The 27,471-nt window shown below is 41.4% G+C and overlaps 1 pseudogene across 1 annotated transcript; it reads right to left on the minus strand.

The window, feature by feature from the left end:
* Window positions 1-7,282: 7,282 nt before the first annotated feature.
* On the minus strand, window positions 7,283-8,597 carry LOC308241888 (eukaryotic peptide chain release factor subunit 1-like; annotated as a pseudogene). The gene has a single exon. The product of its transcript is annotated as a eukaryotic peptide chain release factor subunit 1-like (transcript).
* Window positions 8,598-27,471: the final 18,874 nt, after the last annotated feature.

Raw genomic sequence — 27,471 nt, forward strand, 5'->3', positions numbered from 1 at the left:
TTCTGGCTTCCTTCATTAATGTGGCGTTGGTCATTTTGTGATGGGGAAGCAAAAGCCTGTTTGCGTACTTCCCTTTGTGTTGTGGATGTCATAACATTTTCTAATTTTTTTATGAAGACAAACACTGAAGTTTTGTCTCCTTCCCCCTTCTAAGTTATTTTGGCACTAACCTGTGGAGAGAGGTCACGGTAGCAGTATCATCTTTCATTGGGATAATGCGGGATATCGTCCAACACATGCTATACTTCTCATTTGAAGGTATCTTCCTATTCTTCAAGTTGACTGTGGTATGTAGCCCAATAGAATATGCTTTTAAAATTCAGTCATGTTCCAAGTTGGAATGTAATTAGGATTAGAATAAAAGTTCAAATCATGTACCAGGTTCACCTTCTGCTACTGGACATGTCAGTTAGTACCTGCTCTACTTGCAGCCCGCAGTGCGTGCACAGCTACAGGTGATGAGGCTTGTTAGCACATGACCACCTGACCCGACGAAAAGGGACATCCGATGAAAGGGCCACCAATTCAAACCATGGATGTTGGCAACCCACCTTTTCAGGCCAGGCCATGTTATAGGCCAGGTTTTCTCTCAGGAATTTGAACTAGGAATTACTGCCAAGAGAGGGGGATAATGGAGGCAGCAGCAGTTCCAAGACCATGAGGTGGGGTTTACTGTTATCAGTTTACAAATCTGTCACCTGAGATAATTATAGCAGCCGGAAGAACCAAAGCAAAACGCCACTTTTTAAAAATGGATCTCTGTTGTTGGAAATATGACAGATGTCCCCTCCCTTTCCCCACTGACCCCTCTATCCCGTACCCATCCCCCAGGCCTTCACCACACTGTTGTCTAAGTCTATGGGTTATGAATATATGTGGATAAGTTCTTTGGTTAATGCTTTCCCACCTCCTTGAGTCCCACCCCGCTCCCCTCTGAGATTCATCCATCTGTTCCACGTTTCTATGTGTGAGATCATGTGATACTTGTCTTTCTCTGGCTTATTTCGCTTAGCACAGTGGTCAGCAAACTGCGGCTCTCAAGCCGTGGTTTGCCGCTCTGTTGACTAATGAGTTTGCCGACCACTGGCTTAGCATAATACTCTCCAGGTCCCTCCATGCTGTCTTCAAAAGCAAAAAGCTTTAGTAGATGCTTCTGCACACTACTCCAGCCATCCCCACTCCATAAAAAAATTACAAAGTGAAATTAGCTTGTCCGTCAGGTTATCTCACCTTGTCTGACCAACTGCCACCCAAAAGTGCCCTATAATTCAAGGACTCCTTGTATTATATAGTCATCCTACCTTTGGAGGACGAATTTTTAAATATGTATATAAAACTACATTTAAACATTTAAATGGAAAATTAATGAGAAAATATATAATTAGTAATCATGGCTTCTGGTCTACTCAAGAGATTCACTGTTTTCAAAGCATTCCCATAATTCCAGACAAAAGCAAAGAAACAGCATTTGAGGGCATTTATGAAAAAAGTACAAATGCTAATAAACTCATGTACTCTTCTGTTGGAAGCCTAGAGCATGGACCACTGTATGTTTTAGGTTCCCTCGGAAGCAGACTTTGAGATTGACTTCAGCATCCAGGATGTTTATTAGGAAGCATCCTTGGGATCCAAAAGTATGAAAAGGAGGGGGAGGTCTAGCTGTGATACGGGTCAGTGACAGCCTCAGCCAGCCCCACAGGGAAACCGTATAGCTAGATGGACTCAGATGCCAGGATGTCATACTCCCTCATAGAGCAGTCATTGGATGTGAGCCATGCTGAGAAGGGACATGACCGTACAATAGGTAGCTCTCTGCATCTGAGATAATCTCTGAAGATCCTGATAGTTAAAGACTATTTCATAGGGTGACCAACCAGCGCATATCAGGACTGTTCTGATGTTAGCACTGAAAAATACCAGGTAAACAAGAATGGTTGATTACTCGGTTGTCTGCCAACAGCACTTCAGCAGCTGAGGCAATAAATCCTTCAGTGAACACGTGTGTCCATCACAACACCTTTGCTGATTCTCTAGGATTCCAGGAACCTCATGCTGGAGTTCATCCAGTACTGCCAGAGCTGGACAGACGTTAAAAGCTCCTGGTGTTAAAGGTAATTGCTATACTTGGATGATCATACCAACACGACTTGCTTAGGACCAAGGAATGACCATAATATCTTCTCTCCTATCTCCCAAAGAATGTTGGCTACACAAATTCATAGATCATTTTGGAAAGGACACACTGAACCAAGGAAATAACAACACCAAACACTGGAACTCTATCAAGTTACTCTACATGTATCTTTGTCAACAAAGTCTTCTCTGCAGGATATTTCCTGTTCTCTGCTGGGCACAGGACATGCCTCTAAGACCAGGCAGCCTGACAAATAGCAAATACAGGTGGAAACAATTATTCTATATCAAAATCTGGGAGAAACAGCTTGTCTCAATGCCAAGGGAGGACAATACTTTCTGGTTAAAATGTGCCACATTCTACAGGATTGTTATTTCACTAACTAGTGGTGTTCCTCACCAAATTTAAGTTTGCACTATTTATGTTGAAGTTATAATAGGGACCAGAGATACAGCTTGACAAAAGAACATTAAACAGCATGATTGGTTGAAATGGAGAGATAAAAGCTTTGGCCATGGAGGTAAGAATGCAGAACAGAGCTTGACTCCCCTTCCCACCCAAGCATCCTGGCCTGACCCTTTCCTCGCCACCCTGCACTCTCCTCCTCCTCCTTCCAAGAAGGTTCTGTATTGTTCAGTGTATCTTCCTGACTGTCTATAAGAGCCAGATGTTAGAAAGTCAAGGAGGCAATACTCATTTAGCAGAAAATATCTAAGTGGCCTTCTTGGCAGAATTTAAAATAAAAGTAATATGCCTTCAGGTAAACTAGCAAACCCACACGCTCAAAGCAAATACTTTGTTGATGTCTTTAGATTCAATACTTAATAGGCTACCAATAAATGAAACATTTTTATAGCTTTGAAAAGAATACATTTTCAACATTCTTATAAATGTGCTTTGGGGAAACAGAAGCTTAAACAACCTTCTTGTTATCAGTCTTAGTAACTATTCGAAGAGTGAACATTTTTGCCCCATTTGTCTCTCAATCAAGATGATAGACATCCAAGTAACTTCCCATTGATATAATGTGAGCGCAACTCAAAACCATACATACACCTGCAATGAATCTACAACTTTCATTAGGTTGATGTATTTGTTGTTGTTGGGTTTTGGCCATAGCCTTTCTTTTTCAAACCTGTTGCTTAAATATCAATTTTAATGCTAGGACATAAATCCTTTTTAACAAATGTTACCCCACTGCTCATTCTAACGATATAAATAATTAATTATAATCTCTTCACTGAAAAATGAGCCTTCCCATAAATTTTTATCTCTAAGATAAAAAAATGAGTTGTAATTTAATGGATCTGGGGGGCAGTCGTTGCTTTTAAAAGGAAAATTAAGCACTGATATTGTAATTATATACAAAGAAAAATATGGAATTGAAAATACAGATTTTTATTTTGTCAGATTATGAGAAAACTTGAGAGACTATTGAAAACCTGTTTTTTAACAAGGAAAGCAGAGCACAATCTTGTCTGAATTCTTTCTTCATTGACTTTACAAAGCTAGTAAAAATTGAATTTTCTAAAAAGTTAATTTTACTGATTGGTATCAAATAATTATATATTGGGAAAAGATTTTTTTCCCTTTTATTAATGTGGCAAATGCACATACAGTGGTGCCTTCCCCTGCACCCCACATCAGCAGTTTTGCTTTCTGAGGTTTCATTCAGTTACCTGCGGTCAACGGTAGTTCAAAAATATTAAACGGCCAGGCCATGTGGCTCAGTGGTTGACTGTTGACTAGGAACCAGGAGGTCATGGTTCAATTCATGGTCAGGGCACATGCCCGGGTTGTGGGCTCAGTCCCCACTAGGGGGCGTGCAGGAGGCAGCCGATCAATGATTCTCTCTCGTCATTGATGTTTCTATCTCTCTCTCCCTCTCCTTTCTCTCTGAAATCAATAAAAATATATTATAAAAAATAAATGAAAAATTCCTGAAAAATACAATTCATAAGTTTTAAATTACACACTGATTTTTAATGTAATTATTTATAGCTATAAATGTCCCCCTTAGCACCACTGTGTCCCATAAGTTTTGGTATATTGTATTTTCATTTTTTATTCATCTCTAAAAATTTTCTAGTTTTTCTTACAATTTTTTTAAATAAATCTTTATTGTTCAGATTATTACAATAGTTCCTCTTTTTTCCCCCCATAGCTCCCCTCCACCCGGTTCCCACCCCACCATCTGCCCTTACCGCGCCACCCCCCCCCCCCCCGCCACTGTCCTCATCCATAGGTGTACGATTTTTGTCCAGTCTCTTCCCGCACCCCCCACACCCCTTTCCCCCCGAGAATTGTCAGTCCACTCCCTTTCTGTGCCCCTGATTCTATTATATTCACCAGTTAATTCTGTTCATCAGATTTTTTTATTCACTTGATTTTTAGATTCACTTGTTGATAGATATGTATTTGTTGTTCATAATTTTTATCTTTACCTTTTTCTTCTTCTTCCTCTTCTTAAAGAATACCTTTCAGCATTTCATATAATTCTGGTTTGGTGGTGATGAACTCCTTTAGCTTTTTCTTGTCTGTGAAGCTCTTTATCTGACCTTCAATTCTGAATGATAGCTTTGCTGGGTAGAGTAACCTTGGTTGTAGGTTCTTGCTATTCATCACTTTGAATATTTCTTGCCATTCCGTCTGGCCTGCATAGCTTCTGCCGAGAAATCAGCTGACAATTGTATGGGTGCTCCCTTGTAGGTAACTAACTGTTTTTCTCTTGCTGTTTTTAATATTCTCTTTGTCTTTTGCTCTTGGCATTTTAATTATGGTGTGTCTTGGCGTGGTCCTCTTTGGACTCCTTTTGTTTGGGGTTCTCTGTGCTTCCTGGACTTATAAGTCTATTTCTTTCACCAGGTGGGGGAAGTTTTCTGTCATTATTTCTTCAAATAGGTTTTCAGTATCTTGCTCTTTCTCTTCTTCTGGCACCTCAATAATTCGGATGTTGGTACGCTTGAAGTTGTCCCAGAGACTTCTTACACTATCTTCATATTGTTGGATTCTTTTTTCTTTTTGCTTTGCTGGTTGGGTGTTTTTAACTTTTTTGTATTTCAAATCTTTGACTTGATTCTTGCAATCCTCTAGTCTGCTGTTGGATCTCTGTATATTATTTTTAATTTCAGTCAGTGTATGTTTAATTTCTAGTTGATCCTTTTTCATATCCTCGAGGGTCTCACTAAATTTATCGGCCTTTTCTAGAAGATTCTTGAAAAACCTTATAACCGTGGTTTTGAACTCTGTATCCAGTCATCTGCTTTCCTCCATTTCTTTCATTTGTGACCTGTTTCTTTGTCTCTGCATTTTGGCTGCTTCCCTGAGTTGATAGAGTGGCTTTGTGTGCTAGGTGTCCTATAGGGCCCAGTGGCTCAGCCTCCCCAGTTACCTGAGGTGGACACTCTTGGTGCACCCCTTTGTGGGATGTGTGCACAGTCTTGTTGTAGTTAAGCCTTGATTGTTGTTAGTATAACTGGGAGGAATTGACCTCCAGGCCAATTGGCTGTGAGGATCAGCTGTGTCTATGCTGGGAGAACTTCTGTGCTGGAGACACCCTTATGAGACAAGACTTGCAAAAGCCTCTGTGCTCAGCTTGGATGGGACGGATTCTCAGGGTGGAGCAGACAGCAATGGCTTCCCATCAGCCCTGCCCTAAGAGGCCCCTGGGTCTCAGTGTCCCACGGTAATCACTGCTAGCACCTCTGAGAGAAAGCGTCCTCGAGTTTCACCTGCTGCCAGACAGTCCAGTTTCTCCTCAAATGAGTCTAGGTCCCCAGAGTCTTGCCTGGAACTGGAGTTCAGAGCCGTTGGGAGCTTTTGTCTCCCTCCCTATTGAGAAAGCCAGCCGCGTACTCAGTTGCCAGCCCTCTCCACACGCGCGTCTTGGTACCTCTGCCTTCTGCAGCTCCTCTGAGTCTCAGTGTGCTTTTCTCTTTCCTTCTAGTTGTAGAATTTCCACTCTGCCAGCCTTCCTGTGGTTCTGGATGATGTCCATTTTGTCTTTTAGTTGTAGTTTTGAAATTATTGCGCGAGGCAGCAGTTTAGGTGTTTACCTATGCCGCCATCTTGGTTTCTCCCAATTTCTTTTTTGATCCATTGGTTGTTTAAAGGTGTGTTATTTAATTAATTTGCACAATTTTGTAAACTTTTTCATTTCCTTTATGTTATTGATAGCTAGTTTCACCCCATTGTAGTCAGAGAAGATATTTGTATGATATCTATCCTTTTAAATCTATTGAGACTTAATTTGTAGCCTAACGTATGGTCTATCCTGGGAAAATTTCCCCTGTGTACTTAACAGGGATGCTGTTTGGTGGAGTGTTCTGTATAGGTCTTAGATATAGTTGGTTTATTGTGTTAAGTCCTCCATTTCCTTGCTTATCTTCTGTCTGGTTGTTCTATCTCTTATTGTGTGAGGAGTATTGAAGTCTCCAAGTATTTTTGTAGAACTCTATTTCTCCCTTTAATTCTGCCAGTGTTTGCTTCATATATTTTGACGGTCTGTCATGTAAATGTTTATAATTGTTATAGTCTCTTGCTGTATTAAACCTTTTATAATATATAATGTCCTTCTTTGTCTCTTGTAACCTTCTTAAATTTAAAGTCAATTTTATCTAATAATAGTAGAGCTACCTCTGATGTCTTTTGGTTGTTATTTGTCTGGAATATCTTTTTCCATCCTTTTGCTTCTTTTTTTAAAATATTTTTTGTTGTTTTTTGTTTTTGTTTTTTGGTTTTTTTTATGATCTCATGTCTATTAACTTTTGAAGGTTTTCAGCAGTTAAAGTATTTTTGCTTCTATGTATGAAGGTTAAAAATATCTTTTTTTTTTTTTTCATAAAATATAAGAGCAACCAATTTCACCATCGAGTAAAAGTAAAAACTGGGATTCTTGTTTAAATTAGTCCAAAGTGGCATTTAGGAACTTAGTTGTAGACTGCTGCTGTGCTGACACCATGACAAACCAAAGTGTAGGGCTGGGTCTGGTTTTGTTTCCGTTTTCTTTTCAGTATCCAATGCTCATGGATTAAGTTCTGGAAATGTTTCAATTGTAAGGCAGGGATCTGCTTGGATTCCACCATGGGTATGCTCCTTGGGTTGGATGCTGGAGGGTGAGGCACATTTTGCCGAACCCATGTCGACTACCTAGAAGTCATCAAGGTCAAAAAATTCGTCGTCTCCTCCTTGGTATTCCATTCCCTGGAAATCTACTCAGTACCACAGGATACCTCCAATTCCACCAAATCCTTTCACAAATTGGGATCCTTCTTGTGACTTATCTGTGACAATTTCCAATGTAGCTCCAAATTTTTTGTAGTTATTAGCAAACCATTCCAGCAAGGGCATGCTCTCAATTACTTCATGTTCTTGTCCTGTCCCTTTGTCTGTGAAATGAGATTTATCCTTCTCTTGTTCTGGAGTTAGATAGAGAATTTTCTCCTCTTCTGTGCCTTGGCAATGAAGGACATATCTCATTATATCCAGATTTTTGTAGACTATTAGAATTTCTACAGCTCCCATTTCTAAAGCTTTTAGTGTATCTTCAACTCCAAAACAATACTTGCCCGTGTCCTGGCTGATTTCATCAAAGTATCGTCCTATTAATTTCTTTTCTTGAATGAATTTCACATTGGAGAGGACTTCAGTAGATAACTCAGTAGCTTGGTTGAATCCATTTTCCCCACCATAGGATATATCAACTAATTTTAAAACTTTTGATTGCAACCTCTGATCAAACATATCAGATTGACTTAGTTCAGTTTTAAAGTCAGCAGATCCAGCTAAAACGAGACCAGCCACATTCACTTTGTCCCCAGAAAAATAAACAGCTGCACAGCAGTCTCAGCTACTTTCCAAACATAGTTATGTCGCTTTTCCATTACTAAACGGGCAAAACGCAAGGCTGACTGACCTCCTCTACCATGTTTCTTTGGGAGATCCACAGTGGATTTGTGCAGGACTTCTCTTGTGTTTCCCTGGAGTGTGCCAAAAAGTGCAGCACTACCATCCATTACAATGAAGCCAAATTGGCTGTCATCTGAAAGTAGTGCTGTAAGAGCCTCTGTATGGAACTTGTCGTCACACAGATACAATGATGTATTAATTTGTTTGAAAGGTTCAAAGCCAATGTTGACTTTCTTTTCCTTTCTTTCTTCTGTAACGATTGTACCACAGTAAACAACCAGGCCATTTGGAGGTACTTTGTTATAAAGTTTGAGTCTTTGTTGTACAGATGTAATGGCTCCCGGGACTGAAAGGCGGTTTACTCGTGATTTAATGTTAGACGCAGTTCCAAACTCATCTGCTAACATTTTTGCCACTCGTGAAATCTGGTCTTTGGGAGGAATGATCAATGATATCATGCTTGTGCCATTGCCGCGGGCCGCCTCCAAGCTCTTAATCAGCTTCTTGATCTTCCAGATCTCCACGTTCCTATCCGCAGCAGTGGGTCGTCCGCCATCTCCTCGCCTCCTCCTCCCTAAGGGCCCAGTCCTGGGCGGCAGCGGCTGGTCCTCCCCACGCGGCGACTTCGTGGCGGCGGCTCTGACGTAAAACATCGGCTCCCTCTCTCCAGGCAGCTGCATGTGTTGCAATCCGCTCACATGGGCCTTTATTGTTGAAAGTATTACATGTGTCCCCTTTTTCCCCCATTGACCTCTCCCATCCTGCTCCTGCCCCGCACCCCTCCCTATTGTCTGTGTCCATGGGTTATGCATTTGCTTTTAACCTGTTTGTGTGTTGTTGTTTTTTTTATCGCAGGTGATTCTCTTGTAGACAGCATATTGTAGACAGCATACAGTTGAGTCATAGGATGTTATCTATTCTGCCAATCTCTCTCTTGTGACTGACTGGAGAGTTTGCATTTAAAGTAATTACTCGTAAAGAGGGACTTTCAACCTTTGTGATCAGAAACAGCAATCAGCAGAGCACAGGCAGATCCCCAATACTTGGAGGACAAGGTTCTTCATGCTCACAGTTGCTCCTGCAAGCTGTGTGCAGCTGCTCCAGGAACACATACACAGCTGCCTGCATGTGGCTAGGGGTAGGGTGGGGTAAGGAAGAGCAGCTGCTACTGTGCTAAGAGCTGAAATTGGCCAAATTAATCACAGTTTATCTTCTATGTCTTCTCTTCGAAGTTGTAAGCCTTCATCAGACTCCCGAGTTCCAAAATAGTTGCATCACACAGATCCTGCCAGTGCAGTTGTTGTCCAGGTGGGGAGACAGATTCCTGTTGCTTCTCACTCTGCCATCTTCCCAGAACCCTTTTTCCTGGTAAAGTTCTATTTGATAAAGCATTTTCCAAAAATAAAAATAAACCATGTTCCCTTTCCATTCAGACAGAAATAATTCATTACTTGGCACTAAGCAAAAATAATGTAAAACTTGTTATACATGCTATCAAGTCCAAGCAAGTTGAGCAGTCTTATGTATACATACAATGTAGACACAGCTGTAATCATATCAAATCACAGCCCATTGCTTGTTACCAGTGAGATTGGTGTTAAATTACAAAACACAGAGGAAGCCAAATGGAACCTCTGATTTGAAGCAGTGTGGATGTCCAAACTCACTGGGCTGGAATCAAGTACTGACTTACTCATTCCAAGAAAAGGCAATCAAGGAAAATAAAACTGGGGCCAGTCCAGCCATGCAATTGCTTGCACTCTTCCATTTAAAATGTGTTGCTTAGCCCTAGCCAGTTTTGCTCAGTGGATAGAGAGTCAACTTGCAGACTGAAGGGTCCCAGGTTCGATTCTGGTCAAGGGCACATGCCTGGGTTGCAGGCTCAGTCCCCAGTGGGAGGTATGCAGGAGGCAGCCAATCAATGGTTCTCTCTCATCATTGATGTTTCTCTCTCTCTCTCTCTCTCTCTCTCTCCTTTCTTCTCTGAAATCAATAAAAATATATTTAAAAAAATAAAATGTGTTGCTTAGTAAGTACTGATGATGGAAGTTGAACAACTTAAAGAAACAACTGTTTACGTGGCATAAGTTGTCTAATTCTCTTTAATCAGCAAATAAGAGCATGTACTATGTGGTAGACACTGGAATATAAGAGAAAATAAGACAGTTTCTGACCTCAGGAATCTAACAGGAGAGGTGAACATGTGAGCAGAACCTGGAAGAAGGGGCCTTTACAAGTGAGGATGGCGTTTAGGGGAGAGCTTGTCAGGAAAGTCTTACTTCCTAAGAATGGTAACACTTGATCGGAGCTTCATTAAGTTAAATATTCCAAAATTAAGGAATTGAAAAAGGGTAGTGTTTTAGGCAAAGGAAATGCATATTTGGGAAAATTACAAGCCTTTGGGTATGACAGGAGCAAATGGTACAAATAGAGATGTGACAAGAAGTGATGCTGAAGAGGGCCTCCTGCAATTAGACCCCAAAAGGCCTTGCAGGCATGCAATAGAGTTTGGGCATCATCCTGTAGACAGGGGTGAGATGGGCTGTGGTTTATGTGCAACTCAAGGCAAGCTAGCTATTACTCACCTGTTCTCTATCGAAGAATGTGACTGAAAGAGGGGAGGCCTGATCCCACTCAAAATCTTTTTAAAGTTATTTTTTTAATATATTTTTATTGATTTCAGAGAGAAAGGGAAAGGGAAAGAGAAAAATCAATGAGAGAGAATCACCGATCGACTGCCTCCTGCACGTCCCCTACTGGGGACCAAGCCCACAACCCAGGCATGTGCCCTTGACCGGAATAGAACCAGGGACCCTTCATTCTGCAGGCTTATGCTCTACCCCAGTGGTCAGCAAACTCCTTAGTCAACGGAGCCAAATATTAACAGTACAACGATTGACATTTCTTTTGAGAGCCAAATTTTTTAAACTTAAACTTCTTCTAAAGCCACTTCTTCAAAATAGACTCGCCCAGGCTGTGGTATTTTGTGGAAGAGCCACACTCAAGGGGCCAAAGAGCCGCATGTGGCTCGCGAGCCACGGTTTGCCGACCACTGCTCTACCCTGTAAGGTTCGAGGCGCAGGAAATGGAGTCAGAGATCAAGGCATGTTAAAAGAGGAAGTTTATTCTGCACTAACGAGCGAGATAGAAAAACCAGGATTAGAGGAGAAGGAGGACCCAGCCGGGCTGTCTCGCAGGGGGAGAGAACAGCAACATGTGCAGAGGTGAACACGCCTTTTGAGGGGGAGGAACGGGAAGGGGTGGGGCCCAGGGAGGAACGGGAAGGGGTGGGGCCCAGGGCACTCGGCATGTGCTGATTGGTGGTTCAATGTCTCGGGAATGTCCCAGCTGCAGACGCAGGTTACGTCATACTCCATCCACCAGTTGGGGGAAGGGAGGATCTATCATACCCCATGAGCCAAACTGGCTAGGGCCCTTGTTAAAGTTATTAACAAAAAATAAATGGCTAAAAAAGCAATTGGCTGAAGATTTTAATTATGTATCTTAATAATAAATTACTTATACATCACATAGTTGCTCACAACATAGGCCATGAGTATGTATTTGAGGGAAACTGTTGCAGTGGCTGGGAAAACATAAAAGGGACTTCATAGGGGGATGAACGGATAAGATTTGAGTGGTTCTGTATCACCTACCATGCTCAGTCTTATAAATTGTGTTTCCCAGGGTGATCATGAGCAAGGTAGTGAGGGTAAAACTGATCTCGCATCTCTTCTCCTAACACCAAAGAGGGGTGACTGTGAGGAGGAATCTCCCCACTTCCCAACCCACCCAGACTGACTTTCTCTGCTCTCCTTCCCTGCCTCACCCAGGGACACATAGATTTTTCATCCACTTGAACTCTGACGAGAGAATGAAAAATTTCAATCCCAGTACACCCACCAGACAATAGCAAAAGCCTCTGCCCTGCAGAAGACCGTCACTTTGAAAAGGATCTACTGTGTGATAACTCAAGACATCCCTGATGTTAGAACATCAGTCACCAAAGCTGCCTAATCAGGGAATATTATGTTGTAGGAGTGAGACTGGTGTACCTTGGGAGGCACTCTTCCCATGGGTCCTTACAAATAACGAGATAATCATCACCAGCCTGAGGTTCCAGCCTTGAAACGGTTGGGTGTTGGTGCATCCAGTTTTTCTTCCTTCGGCAGCCTCCAGGCCTGCTGGCCATCCTCTGTGCGTGAGTCGTAGGCTTGGAGCCAGCGAAGCACTAGAGTGCTATTTAGGCATTCACATGTGCCAGAGGATGTGCTTTTACACATGGTCAGCAATCAATCTGGTGAAGTGTCCTCCTGAAGCATCTAGAAGGGGCCAGGGTGGGATCAAGAAGTGGGAGGACAGGAAATGTGGAGGCGGTGTCTGTGTAGAATGAGATAAATGACACGCACTAAAAGCTCCGATAAAAATATCCTCATGGGAATGGGCATTTGACCATCTACTTCTCTTCTTTGCTAGTCAAGAATGGGAGGTAGCAGATGGTGGGGCTAAACTATACTTAGAGCCCCGATCTTCAGAGAGGCATGCACTGAAGCAAAATGGACTGCTGGATGGTGTGCTCTCTTGAAGGAGTCCTAACTTGCGTGTCATTGTATTTTGAAGAACCAACTTTTTTTTTAAAGTTGTATCTGTTTAAGGTGAGGACAACACACAGCTATTTGGAATCCCAGATCCATAAAAAGCTCATTGCTTCATGTAGTTGCCATATGCTGGACTCTAGATGGGAAAAGCCTTGAAACTCTGATGTATTGTGGCATTTGGGGATTTTTGAACTCTGTTTCTAAGTTACACAATACAGCACTATTAAGAGTCATCCATCAAAGTAAAGATGCCCCAGGGACCACCAACTAAGTAGTGAACTGTCTCTTGATCATTAATTGTATTTGTTTCATTTCTAAACTTTTTTAAACCCAACAATGTTTCCAAAAGTATGTTTTCACAGAACTCAAAAACCAAGGAAAGAAAATAACTAGTTTTTCTCTTGTTACACATAAGCTTCAAACCATTTAGAAATCAAGCTTGTTTTTTAATGCATTAAGTAAAGCAGGGTGGCTTTGGAAGGGAGATGCAAAGATGACTCTATTGGTTAGACTGTTGGTTCATCCTAGGCTTCCTGTCCCTGTGTGTTTCTAATAATTAAAAAGTGCCAAGATTTAAAACGTTGTACAAATTGTGGTCATTGCACTCTTCAAATTCCAGATGTATGCATGAAATCTCTTTTTAGTCAAGGACATTTATACCAGATTCAGGTTAAGCATCTTCCCAGATTTTCTCACCTCCACTCTCAACCTTGTTCAATGGCCACTACTGCTACAGCATCAACTCCAAATACCAGCAGTTATCTCATCCTCTCCTGGGGCACAGCTTCCATGGTGTTGTCATAGCAACACCTAGAGTAGCACAACTGCCAAGGTTTGACTTAACCAGACCCAGGTAGGCTTTGGCTCACCCAGCAGGTGCTTGGAGTGGCCAAGTAATGTAATTCAGAAGTGTGGGTGAGTTACTGTTCCCTAAGAATATTTTGACCACTGAGAGACAGAAGGGAGGTGACACATTCTCTATCCTTCCTCTCGATCCTCCACCAGAGGTTTCTAAGACCCAGTGACACCTTTCATGTGGCCTTTTCAGAGACATCTCCTGTGTCCAGAAATCAGATGTCACTATGTTTTTATGAAGTTATAACTTGCTTAGTAATGTTTTTCTTTCCCTATTTTCCTGCCTCACTTCCCTTCCCTTTCTCTCACTCTTACTGCCCTAGGAGTGCAACCTCTAATACCATGTTTGCATGTAAACTTTGCCTCAGACTCTGTTTTCTAGGGCTAAGGCATTTATACTTTCCGTGTTCACCTTAAGTTTTAATTAAAAACAATTTATTTATGTATTTATGATGGTTATCAACTTATTATCCCTGGATTTCTCCAAGATGGGAATCAAGACAGCACCCAGCCCACAGTATTATGGGAGGAATAATTTAAGTCCATTGCTATTTAGATCTTTGTTGAAGCCATTGCACCATCAAAAGCACTGCTTCTTGAAGTCCTGAAGCTGATTTTTTGGTAGCTGGAGGGAAAACAAGTTTGGTGTTCCCTTCCAGCATGCACAGGCCCTTCCCTTTGAGAACCAGTCAGCACTGTTTTCTTCTCCTGCATCCCAAGAGCAGAAGCCCCCAGTTAGGGATGCCCTATAGGAGGCTGATGAATTTGGATAAAGTATAACTTCGTCTGCCTTTCTTCCTTAAATTTATTTTTTTTTAATTTAATAAATCTTTATTGTTCAGATTATTACAATTGTTTCTCCTTTTTCCCCCCATAGCTCCCCTCCACCCGGTTCCCACCCCACCCTTTGCCCTTACCTCCCCCGCACTGTCCTCATCCATAGGTGTACGATTTTTGTCCAGACTCTTCCCGCACCCCCCATACCCCTTTCCCCCTGAGAATTATCAGTCCACTCCCTTTCTATGCCCCTGATTCTATTATACTCACCAGTTTATTCTGTTCCTCAGATTTTTAATTCACTTGGTTTTTAGGTTCACTTGTTCATAGATATGTATTTGTTGTTCATAATTTTTATCTTTACTTTTTCTTCTTCCTCTTCTTAAAGAATACCTTTGAGCATCTCATATAATACTGGTTTGGTGGTGATGAACTTCTTTAGCTTTTTCTTGTCGGTGAAGCTCTTTACCTGACCTTCCATTCTGAATAACAGCTTTGCTGGGTAGAGTAGTCTTGGTTGTAGGTTCTTGCTATTCATTATTTTGAATATTTTTTGCCACTCCTGTCAGGCCTGCATAGTTTCTGTTGAGAAATCAGCTGACAATCATATGGGTGCTCCCTTGTAGGTAATTAACTGTTTTTCTCTTGCTGCTTTTAATATTCTCTCTTTGTCTTTTGCTCTTGGCATTTTAATTATGATGTGTCTTGGTGTGGTCCTCTTTGGATTCCTTTTGTTTGGGGTTCTGTGCGCTTCCTGGACTTGTAAGTCTATTTCTTTCACCAGGTGGGGGAAGTTTTCTGTCATTATTTGTTCCAATAGGTTTTCAGTATCTTGCTCTCTCTCTTCTTCTGGCACCCCCATAATTCTGATGTTGGTACGCTTGAAGTTGTCCCAGAGGCTTCTTACACTATCTTCAACTTTTTGGATTTTTTTTTTCTTTTTGCTTTTTCGGTTGAATGTTTTTTGCTTCTTTGTATTTCAAATCTTTGACTTGATTCTTGCGTTCCTCTAGTCTGCTGTTGGGTCTCTGTATAATATTTTTTATTTCATTCAGTGTATGTTTAATTTCTAGTTTGTCCTTTTTCTTATCTTCGAGGGTCTCGTTATATTTATCGGCCTTTTCTAGGATATTCTTGAAGAGCCTTATAACTGTGATTTTGAATTCTATATACAGTCATTTGTTTTCCTCCATTTCTTTCATTTGTGATCTGTTTCTTCATCTCCCCATTTTTCACTGCTTCCCTGAGTTGGTAGGGTAGCTTTGTGTGCTAGATTTCCAATATGGCCCAGTGGGTCGGCCTCCCCAGTTAACCTGAGGTGGACACTCTTGGTGCACCCCTTTGTGGACTGTGTGTACAGCCTTGTTGTAGTTAAGTCTTGATTGTTGTTGGTATCACTGGGAGGAATTGACCTGCAGGCCAGTTGGCTGTGAGGATCAGCTGTGTCTACTCTGGGAGATTTTCGGTGCTGGAGACAGCCTTATAGGATTAGCCTTGCCAGATTGCAAAAGCCTCTGTGCTCAGCTTGGATGGGGTGGAGTCTCAGGGCGGAGCAGACAGTCTTGGCTTCCCGTCAGCCCTGCCCTTGCGCGCGAGTCTCCAGACCTCTGCCTTCCGCGGTTCCCAAGTTTCCGCCTGACAGTCCAGATTTCCCCCGTAAGAGTGTGGGTCCCCAGGGGCTCGCCCGGAACTGTGGTTCAGTGCAGTCAGAACTGGGGCTCAGTGCAGTCAGGAGCTTCCGACTCCCTTCTGCTAGGGAAAGCCTGTGGTAACCTCCGCAGTCAGTCTTTGTGCGCACTTGCACCTCCAGACCCCTGCCGCCGCAGCTCCCCTGAGTCTCTGAGTCTCCGTGTGCCTTTCTCTCTACCTTACAGTCCAGACTCCCCCTGTATGAGCCTGGGTCCACAGGGTTTCGCCCGGAAGTGGGGTTCAGTGCAGTCAGAACTGGGGTTCAGTGCAGTCAGGGCTTCCTTCCCCCTCCCGCCAGAGAAAGCCATCAGGCACTCCGCCGCCCTTCCTCTCTGTGCGCGTGTGTCTCCGTACCTCAGTTCTTTGCCGCTCCTTCTCCGTGAGCTTTCCTCTTCCCTTCTAGTTGTAGAATTTCCACTCAGCCAGCTTTCCTGTGGTTCTGGATGGTGTCCGTTCTGTCTTTTAGTTGTAGTTTTGAAATTGTTGTGCGGGGCAGCAGTTTAGGTGCTTACCTATGCCGCCATCTTGGTTTTTTTTTTTCCTCTTCCTTAAATTTATGTGTTTTATCAAGAAGTACAACTTCAGTTTCAATATGGGAAATATCAGTAGATACAACCTACGTAAACAAAGTTCTTGGGAGTCCTCAATCGTGTTTAATAGTGTAAAGGAACCCTGAGACCAGCACGTTAATAGATATCTCCAAGGGCCTCGCATAATACCTGCAACAAAGAAAAGGCCTGTAGCAGACTTCTGGTGCTCACGTCACAGCCCCTTAGCCTCCCCTGGCTATCCATTGTTTCACGGTGCTTTGCAACTTGCAAATAGCTGGTAAAGAGGCAGATATGTTGAATTACCATGAATTGCTATGTTTGTATATCTTCTTGCTAATAAAATGAGGGATAGTTTACTTTGAGAGCTTAATGCATTTGTATTTCTAACCTCCTGCACTGTAGGACTTCAGTGTTCTTAATGCTATTATTTTTCTTCTAAAGGGCTGCCAGCATAAATGTGCCACACTTGAGCTGCATAGCAGACTGAGCTGAAAGGGCATATGTCTTACATCTATAGTGAAACATTTGGTGTTTAGGGAGCAATGACCAGAATTATTACGCCGAGTGGAGATTGAGACTCCACTTCCATTTAGGGGCATGATATCATTTTTAAACTTAGATATCTGCCCCATAAGAATTTTTTTTCTTCCCAAGTTTAGGTAGAAAGAATAATGCTTCAGAGTTTGATATGAATAATACCTAATTCTTATTTTCTCCTTTTTAAAATTTTTATCTAACACATTAGCACAAGTAAAGTCAAATGGCACTAAAACTCTAAACCATAAAGTATACCAAATGCTAAAATCATTGGCACATAAATCTGGCTAAGATGTGGCACTCCAATAAGCTTTCCCAATAAGCTTCCTGGTGTACTAATAGTATACATATATGTCAAGTTGCTTTCAGCTACAAGTATCAGAGGTACTGATCTGAAAGTGGCAAGTGTTTGGAGTGTGCTTTTCTCAAGTAAGAAGTCCAGAAGTAGCTGGTATGTTTAACAACATCTTTGAGAATTGTGGTATTTTCTATCTGTCTTTTCTACCATCCTCAGATGTTGGCGACATCTGGTAGCTCCAAGCGTCATATCCTCACATGACAGAATCCAAGAGCAGAAAGGGAATTCCAGAGTCTCTTCACTGGCCTCTCTCCTTTTATCAAGTAAGGAAATATTTTCCAAAATTTTCCTCTATCTCCTTCATCATATCTGGGTCTCTTAGCTAGGCGCCAGGAGGCTGGGCAACTGAGTATTTGCTATATTCAGTCTCAACTGAGAAAAGAAACAATAGAGGAGGGGATTGCACACTAGGCAGGCAACCAATAGTATTTGCCACAAGGTGTATCCATATTTGTTAAATGGGGGCCATGGGAATAGATGGTCAAGAAACAGACTAGAACAGTGACATGGATGCTGAATATGCTTAAAATGATAGGAGAGTGGAGTCAGAAAGTATGACCTTCTCCAGGTTCCCGAGTCTTCAATAAATCTGTGTGCATTTGAGATTTTAGAGGAGTTTTGTAAGATGTTATGAGTTCCTGAGGAAGGTGTTCAGAATGGTTGAAGATCTATGACCTAGCTTTGGACAGGGTTTTATGCCAAATTTTAAGATCTTCTGGGAGAATGGGTAGATTCTCAAGTGAGTCCAAGAAATTGGCATCTCCAGGTTTCAGTGAGTATAGAGGTTGTCTAGTTTTCTGTGAATATGTAGGAAAATTTATTTACAGGAAAAATGGAAGTCACAGTTGGCAGTGGAAATAGTTGAAAGAACAATATCAGAAAGAAGATGTGTCTTTAAGGGTGGAGAGACAAGCAGGAAGGAAGGAAATTTGGATAAGCACATGAGCAAAAATCAATTTCCTGCAAGGTTTCTACTCCTGGCAAGAATTCAAGAGAATGAGAAATCAAGATAAAGGGGAAGCTTATGATTAAATTTAAGCAGCTCTGTAAGTTATGACTCTAGTGTCAAGTAAACCAATTTTAACTATTTTTTAAGTTGGGGGGGAGGGATGTTGAATAGACTCTAAGCTTAAGAAGTCAGCTGGGCCTTTGAAAGTGACAAGAATCTAAGTCTGATAGACTGCCAAAACTTTCCCATCTCTGTTTCTACATATTCAGATACTTTTCTCTGCTCTCCTAGGTTATTGATGGAATACAGCCACCCCACACTTCTTAAGGTTACATGTTGTATTTTCAGCCACCCACTAACATGCTAACTTAATTCCATGTCCTTTGAGAGGGCAGATGGAGTCCACCAATCTCAACTAATACCAGAGAGACAAAATCTATACTAATAAAAGGGTAATATGCTAATTAGAGCAGACGTATTCCGGATGTCCATCCGGACAGAGCCACAGCAGCTGCAAGGGCCAGGCCTCAGGCAGCCGTAGGCTCAAGCAGCCGTGAGCTCCAGTGGCTGCGAGGCGCGGGGCTCAGGCCTCACAGCCACCACAGCCGGCAGTGGCAGCAGCAGTGGGGTGATGAGGGCGGCACCTTCCCCTGATCGGCCTGGTCGCCTCCCACAGAGACCAGAGGCAGCAGTGGCGACAGGGTGTTGGGGGTGGTGCCTTCCCCTGATCAGCCCAGTCGCCTCCTGCCGAGGGAGGCCAGACTGCAGCTTAGGTATAGATAGGACCCATTTGGTCAAAAATATAAGGGCCTCACAGAAAAGTCTGTTGGTTGGGTATAGAGAATTCTGTCCCAAAGACTGGACTTGTGGGGGTGGAGAGAGCTGGAGGGGAGGGCTAGAAAAGTCTTTACTCAGGGTCCCTGAACCCGTTGTGCTCAGAAGCCTGTGGGTGGGGGAGATGTCCTAGAAATAAGTGCTTGGGGATTTTTTGGTTTGGGCATACATCTGTTTGATCTAGAGGTCAGCAGGGCCCCAACAGGAACATCCAAACACAAACAGCCTTGCAATCTGCAAGAAAGAACTTTGCAAAGGGAAATTTGTTTGCTAACTTCAGCTCTGCCATGAGTTCAGTGGGTTTCTTTGGGCAAAACTCTTTTTTTTTTTTTAAATATATTTTATTGATTTTTTACAGAGTGGAAGGAAGAGGGACAGATAGTCAGAAACATCGATGAGAGAGAAACATCGATCAGCTGCCTCCTGCACACCTCCTACTGGGGATGTGCCCGCAACCAAGTTACATGCCCTTGACCAGAATCGAACCTGGGACCTTTCAGTCCGCAGGCTGACGCTCTATCCACTGAGCCAAACCGGTTTTGGCATGGGCAAAACTCTTGAACCCTCTCAGGATTAAGCCCACATTTCTTAAGTTTTCATTTTATATTTCTAGTCAAGAATCTCAGGATCCTCCTTTAAAAGTTGGGGCAGATAGACCTTGAACTGTCCAGTACAACAGAGCATTCTGCGATTCTCTGGCTAGTTTACTGGTCAGAAATATGGTCCTCTCAGAGTCTTCATCTCAAGCATTACTAAGGGGCCATGGAACTCTGCTAGCAAGACTCCTCAGGATTCTCTTACCCTCTCTCTCCCACAGCTTAGCACCCTTCTAACATGCCAAGCAGTGAGGACATAAGTGGTAGCTACTGTACACACCAAGATGGATGATCTAATCACTTGACAGGGATGGGCCCATAAGTGTGATCTTGCCTTGCTTATTTTAAAAGAGGAAAGAGGCAGGAAGGATTAAAGCAGGAGAATAATAGGGGAAGAAGGAACATTATGTTCAGAATAAAGGCTTTAAAATCCACCATAAGCCAAAGGGGAATCCCACTCTTTTTGCATAAACCTAGTTCCTCTTTTACATATTTGGGAGGACGGTGTAATTAGCTGAGGATGCTGAACAACCTCAGTGGCATTTGGAAGTCCCCTCTGGCCCCCATTTCAAAAGGAGGCTCTGAATTTGGTTCAAAGTCCTGACCATAAATGTGCTGACTCAGGCCCTGGATGCCTTCTGTCTGCCAGTAGGAATGGGGACTCTTGGAGGTACCCATTAGCAGGAAGCCTAATTCACTTTCTGGTAAGAAAACTGTAGGGAATGACCCTAAATTTTGGATTGTACAGGCATGCTCAGGTGATGGTCTGTCAACTCCTGGTTGTGCAGTTGAACTTCTGCCTCAGTTATTACCACCTCTTTGCCAATCAAGAGTATATATCCTCATTTTTTAAAAATGTGTTAAAACACCAAAAAGAAAAAATATTCAATGAGTCAGACAAAATGCTCATAAAATAAACCTTGTGTGAATTGCTATCTAAACATTCAAAATTGCATTAACATAACATAACCTAAGTTCCTAAACCATATCATATATGCCCAAAGGCTAATGGAGAACAGCAAAGAATTAAATGTGCTTCCAATCTATTAAGAAATTAGAGGAGAGGGAATAATGGCGGCGGAATAGACAGACGTGTTCCGAGCCTTGTCCCGGAGCAGAAAGAAAGAACAGCTGAGGGTCGCACAAGGAGTGTTTGTTGGCTGGTTGGGAGACAGCTGAATTCCAAAAGGAGGTGGGGGACTGCTGAACGGGGTTCCCCTGACCTGGCAGCACCAACTGTGGCTGGGTCCCCTCCCGGAGCTGCGGGGTTGGACGCGGAGTCTGCGCCATCTTGATCCGGAAAGTGGAGCTTATCTGAAGCCTGAGAATCCACAACGGCGGCACCCCAGGAACAGCTGCGAGCCCCAGAACAACGCTCCCCAACTGGCGCAAGAGTTCAGAGGAGCTCTACACTCCACCACGGAAAGGCCGGTGACGAGTGCCACAGGGAAAGAAGGCTCTAACACTGCCTAGAGAGGCCATAGATAGACCCGGAAGTTAATCCAGAAACACTGCCACCCAGGGGCTGAATCACAAATCGACTCTTGTGTAATCAAAAATAAAGGAATACGAGAAATTAAGACACACCGCCTGCTTAAAATCAGGACTGGCTTACAACACCGAAGAGCAGTGGATCGCAGGGAACTGCAATACTGTCTGGACTGAGAAACAGGCGTGCCAAACAGAAAAACAGAGGAAGTGAATGACCTTCACTACTTCACATTTTATTTTTACCTTTAATTTTTTTATTTTTTTTATTTTTTTTTTTATTTTCATTTTTTGCATCTTTTAATCAAGAAACTTTTTTTTTCTTTTTTCATCACTTGATTTTACCTTTTTAATGATTACATTTTTATTTTCAATCCGTATTATTACTACTGCTATTTTATCTTTTTTTTTTTTTTTTAAGTGTCATTTTATTTTCTCTTCATTTTATTTTGGGATTAGGGTTCTACATTCTATTTTTATCTTTCCTTTAGCATCGTTTTACTCTATCTCAACTCTACCTTTAGGCCATCACTCTCTTCCTAACCTCCCCCTTTTCAGTGTCCTGTTTATATTACCCTTTTACTGCTTTAGATTTTCCCTATTCTTTCTGTTTACCCCTTGTTAAAATTTCATTAGATTCATATCTAATCTCCAATCCTCTGCTCCAAGTCCACATACACCTCTCCCTTTGCTGTCTGAGCTATCCATAAACTTGTCCTTCTCTCTGTCCTTTTGTTGTTGTTTGCTTGAATGTAGATTATATCCAATTTTTATGCTTTTTTGTGAGATTGTTTTGCTTATTCTTCTTTTGTTTATTTTTTTGTTTGTTTTGTGCTTCAGCTTTCCCTTGCCCCACTCCATATTAGTTGGTGTGGTAGTTTGTACTAATCCCCAGGCACTTGTTGCTGGCATTTGCTGGGATTAGTGATTGTTCTATTGGAGTTTTATCCCCAATATATATAGTCTGTTCCCCTTTCTCTCTTAGTCACTTTCTTATCTCTCTTACTTTTTTTTTTTCTTTCTCTTTACTTTCCCTTTTCCCAATTTCATTTTCTCACTCCTTTTTTCTTTTTTTCTTTCTTTCTTTCCTTTTTCCTCTTCTTCTTTCTCTCCTATCACCTAATTTGCCTTTCTCTGGTGGTCACCTTTATTGGAGGTTATTAATATCGTGAATACATTCCTGTTCAGTGCCTTGTGAGTTGTACCTGGTAGTGCTGTATTTTGTGCCTTTAAATCAACCCAGGAGAGAGAGAACTACATAACCAGACACCCAGAGAAGAGAGACCATGGGGAGACAAAGAAGCAGTCCGCATATGAAAGAAAAGCAGGCATCACCAGAAAAGGAAGTAAACGAAATGGAGGCAAGCAACCTTCCAGAAAAAGAATTCAGAGAAATGGTCATAAGGTGGCTGAAAAGAATGGAAGACAAATTCGACAATATGAGCAAGAACCAAGAGGAAATGAAGAAGAACCAAGAAGAAATGAAAAATGACATCGCTGCTGTAAAGAACTCAATAGAAAGCATCAAGAGTAGACTAGAAGAAGCAGAGGACCGCATCAGTGAGCTAGAAGACAAGATGGAAAAAAATACCCAAGAAAAGCAACTTCTAGAAAAAAAAATTAAAAGGCAGGAGGAGAGTCTAAGGGAACTCTGGGACAACACGAAACAAAACAACATCCGCATAATAGGGGTTCCAGAAGGAAAGGAAGCTGAGCAAGGAATAGAAAACCTCTTTGAAGAAATAATGACAGAAAATTTCCCAGATATAGGGAAGAAAAAACACACACAAATCCAAGAAGCTCACAGAGTCCCAAGCAAAATGAACCCCAAAAGACCGACACCAAGGCACATTATAATTAAATTGGCAAACACCAATGACAAAGTAAGAATCTTAAAAGCAGCAAGAGAGAGACAGAAAGTTACATACAAAGGAACCCCCATCAGACTAGCAACTGATTTCTCAACAGAAACTCATCAGGCCAGAAGGGAATGGAATGAAATATACAAAGTCATGCAAAGGAAGGGGCTGAATCCAAGAATACTGTACCCAGCAAGGCTGTCAATCAAAATTGAAGGTGAAATCAGGAGCTTCACAGACAAAAAAGGACTAAGGGAATTTATTACCACCAAACCAGCAATGCAAGAAATGCTAAAGGGTCTGCTGTAAAAAAAAAAAAAAAAAGAAAGAAAGAAAGAAACAGGAAGCGAAGAAGTAACACAGGGGTAAAGAATAGGAATGGCGACAAATAAGTACCTATCAATAATAACTTTAAATGTAAATGGATTAAATGCCCCAATCAAAAGACATAGGGTAACGGATTGGATAAGAAAACATGACCCATATATCTGCTGTCTACAAGAAACCCACCTCAGAAAAAAAGACGCACACAGACTGAGGGTGAAGGGATGGAAAAAGGTTTTCCAGGCAAATGGAACTGAAAAAAAAGCTGGGGTAGCAATACTTATTTCTGACAAATTAGATCTCAAACTGAAGGACATAACAAGAGATAAGGAAGGCCATTTCATAATACTAAAGGGAGCAATCCAACAAGAAGAAATAACTCTGGTAAACATATATGCACCCAATACAGGAGCACCCAAATACATAAAAAAACTCCTGGAGGATATCAAGGGAGAGATTGACAACAATACAATCATAGTAGGGGACTTTAATACCCCACTATCACCATTGGACAAATCCTCTAAACAAAACATCAGCAAAGAAACATCAATCCTAAATGACTCACTAGACCAGATGGAATTAATTGACATCTTCAGAACATTTCACCCCAAAGCCACAGAATATACATTCTTCTCAAGTGCACATGGGTCATTTTCAAAGGTAGACCATATGTTGGGACATAGGCAAAGTCTCTTCAAATTCAAGAAGATAGAAATCATATCAAGCATCTTCTCAGACAACAGTGGCATAAAACTGGAAATCAACTACAATAAAAACAACCCAAAGAAATCAAACACATGGAGACTAAACAGCATGCTATTAAACCATGACTGGGTTACCAGAGAGATCAAAGAAGAAATAAAAAACATCATGACAACAAATGACAATGAAAACACTACAATCCAAAATCTATGGGACACAGCGAAAGCAGTCCTGAGAGGGAAGTTCATAGCTCTACAAGCCTACTGCAAAAAACAAGAAACAGGGGTAATAAATTACCTAACCCAACAACTCAAAGAGTTAGAAAAAGAGCAACAAGAAAAGCCCAGTGTAAGCAGAAGGAAGGAAATAATAAAGATCAGAGCACAGATAAACGACATAGAGACCAAAGAAACAATACAAAAGATCAACAAAACCAAGAGCTGGTTCTTTGAAAGGATAAACAAGATTGATGAACCTCTAGCCAGGCTCACCAAGAAGCAAAGAGAGAGGACCCAAATAAACAAGATCAGAAATGAAAGAGGTGAAATAACAACAGATCCCGCCGAAATACAAAGGATTGTTAAAAAATACTACGAACAACTCTATTCCAACAAACTGGACAACCTGGAGGAAATGGACATATTCCTAGAAAAATATAACCTTCCAAAACTCAATCAGGAAGAATCTAAACAGCTCAACATGCCAGTAACTATGGAAGAAATTGAAGCAGTCATCAAAGAGCTTCCAGCAAACAAAAGCCCGGGGCCAGACGGCTTCACAGGAGAGTTCTACCAAACATTCAAGGAAGAACTAAAACCTATCCTCCTCAGACTATTCCAAAAAATTCAAGAGGAAGGAACACTTCCAAGCTCCTTCTATGAAGCCAGCATCACCCTAATACCAAAACCAGATAAAGACAACACAATGAAGGAGAATTACAGGCCAATATCCCTCATGAATGTAGATGCCAAAATCCTCAATAAAATTCTAGCAAATAGGATCCAGCAGTACATCAGAAAGATCATACACCATGACCAAGTAGGATTTACCCCAGGAATGCAAGGATGGTTCAATATCCGCAAATCAATAAATGTGATACATCACATAAACAAATTGAGAGATAAAAATCACATAGTCATATCAATTGATGCAGAAAAAGCATTTGACAAAATCCAACACCCTTTCTTGATAAAAACTCTCAACAAGGTGGGAATAGAAGGATCATACCTCAACATAATAAAAGCTATATATGATAAACCCACAGCTAACATCATACTCAATGGGCAAAAACTAAAACCATTTCCCCTAAGAACAGGAACAAGACAGGGATGCCCACTCTCACCACTCCTGTTTGACATAGTACTGGAAGTATTAGCCACTGCAATTAGACAAGAAGAAGAAATAAAAGGCATCCAAATTGGAAAAGAAGAAGTAAAGCTGTCCTTATTTGCAGATGACATGATATTGTACATAAAAAACCCGAAAGACTCCATCAAAAAACTAACAGACTTAATAAATGAATTCGGCAATGTAGCAGGATACAAAATTAACACCAAGAAATCTATGGCATTTCTATACACCAACAATGAACTTACAGAAAGAGAGACTAAAAAAGCAATCCCATTTTCCATCGCACCAAAAAAATTAAGATACTTAGGAATAAACCTAACCAAGGAGGTAAAAGACCTATATGCGGAAAACTACAGGACACTGAAAAAAGAGATAGAGGAAGATGTAAACAGATGGAAGAACATACCATGTTCATGGATTGGTAGAATCAACATCATTAAAATGTCCATACTACCCAAAGCAATCTATAGATTCAATGCACTCCCCATTAAAATACCAACGGCGTATTTCACAGACCTAGAAAGAACTCTCCAAAAATTCATCTGGAATAAAAAAAGACCCCGAATAGCCACAGCAATCCTGAGAAAGAAGAATAAAGTAGGAGGGATCTCAACACCAGATTTCAAGCTGTATTACAAAGCCACTGTCCTCAAAACAGCCTGGTACTGGCACAAGAACAGACATATAGATCAATGGAACAGAATAGAGAATCCAGATATCGACCCAAACCAATATGCGCATTTAATATTTGACAAAGGAGGCATGAGCATACAATGGAGTCAAGACAGTCTCTTTAATAAATGGTGTTGGGAAAATTGGACAGATACATGCAAAAAAATGAAACTAGATCACCAACTTACACCATACACAAAAATAAACTCAAAATGGGTACAGGACTTAAATATAAGACGGGAAACCATAAAAATACTAGAGGAATCCACAGGCAGCAAAATCTCAGACATATGCCAAAAGAACTTTTTCAGTGATACTGCCCCTAGGGCAATGGAAGCCAAACAGAAAATAAACAAATGGGACTACATCAAAATAAAAAGCTTTTGCACAGCAAAAGAAACCATCAACAAAACAACAAGAAACCCCACTGTATGGGAGAACATATTTGCAAATGGTATCACTGATAAAGGTTTAATTTCCAACATCTACAGGCAGCTTATACAACTTAATAAAAGGAAGATAAAGGATCCAATAAAAAAATGGGCAACGGACCTAAATAGAATCTTTTCGAAAGAAGACAGAAGGAAGGCCAAGAGACACATGAAAACATGCTCAAAGTCACTAATTATCCGAGAGATGCAAATCAAAACAACAATGCGATACCATCTCACACCTGTCAGAATGGCTATCATCAACAAATCAACAAACGACAAGTGTTGGCGAGGATGCGGAGAAAAAGGAACCCTCGTGCACTGCTGGTGGGAATGCAGACTGGTGCAGCCACTGTGGAGAACAGTATGGAGTTTCCTCAAAAAACTGAAAATGGAACTCCCATTTGACCCAGTAATCCCACTCCTAGGAATATATCCTAAGAAACCAGAAACACCAATCAGAAAGGATATATGCACCCCTATGTTCATAGCAGCACAATTTACAATAGCTAAGATTTGGAAACAGCCTAGGTGCCCATCAGCAGATGACTGGATCAGAAAACTATGGTACATCTACACAATGGAATACTATGCTGCCGTAAAAAAGAAGGAATTACTACCATTTGTAGGCACTTGGATGGAATTAGAGAACATTATGCTAAATGAAATAAGCCAGTCAATGAAAGAAAAATACCACATGATCCCACTCATTTGGGGATAATGAAAAACATTATAAACTGATGAACAAAAAGATAGTTACAGAGGCAGTAAAGCATCAAACAGACTGTCAAATTACAGGGGTAAGGTTAGGGAGAGGTGGGGGAAATAAGAGATCAACTGAAGGACTTATATGCATGTAC

The sequence above is a fragment of the Plecotus auritus genome (assembly GCF_963455305.1).
Source record: "Plecotus auritus genome assembly, chromosome: 1".
NCBI classification, from domain to species: Eukaryota; Metazoa; Chordata; class Mammalia; order Chiroptera; family Vespertilionidae; genus Plecotus; species Plecotus auritus.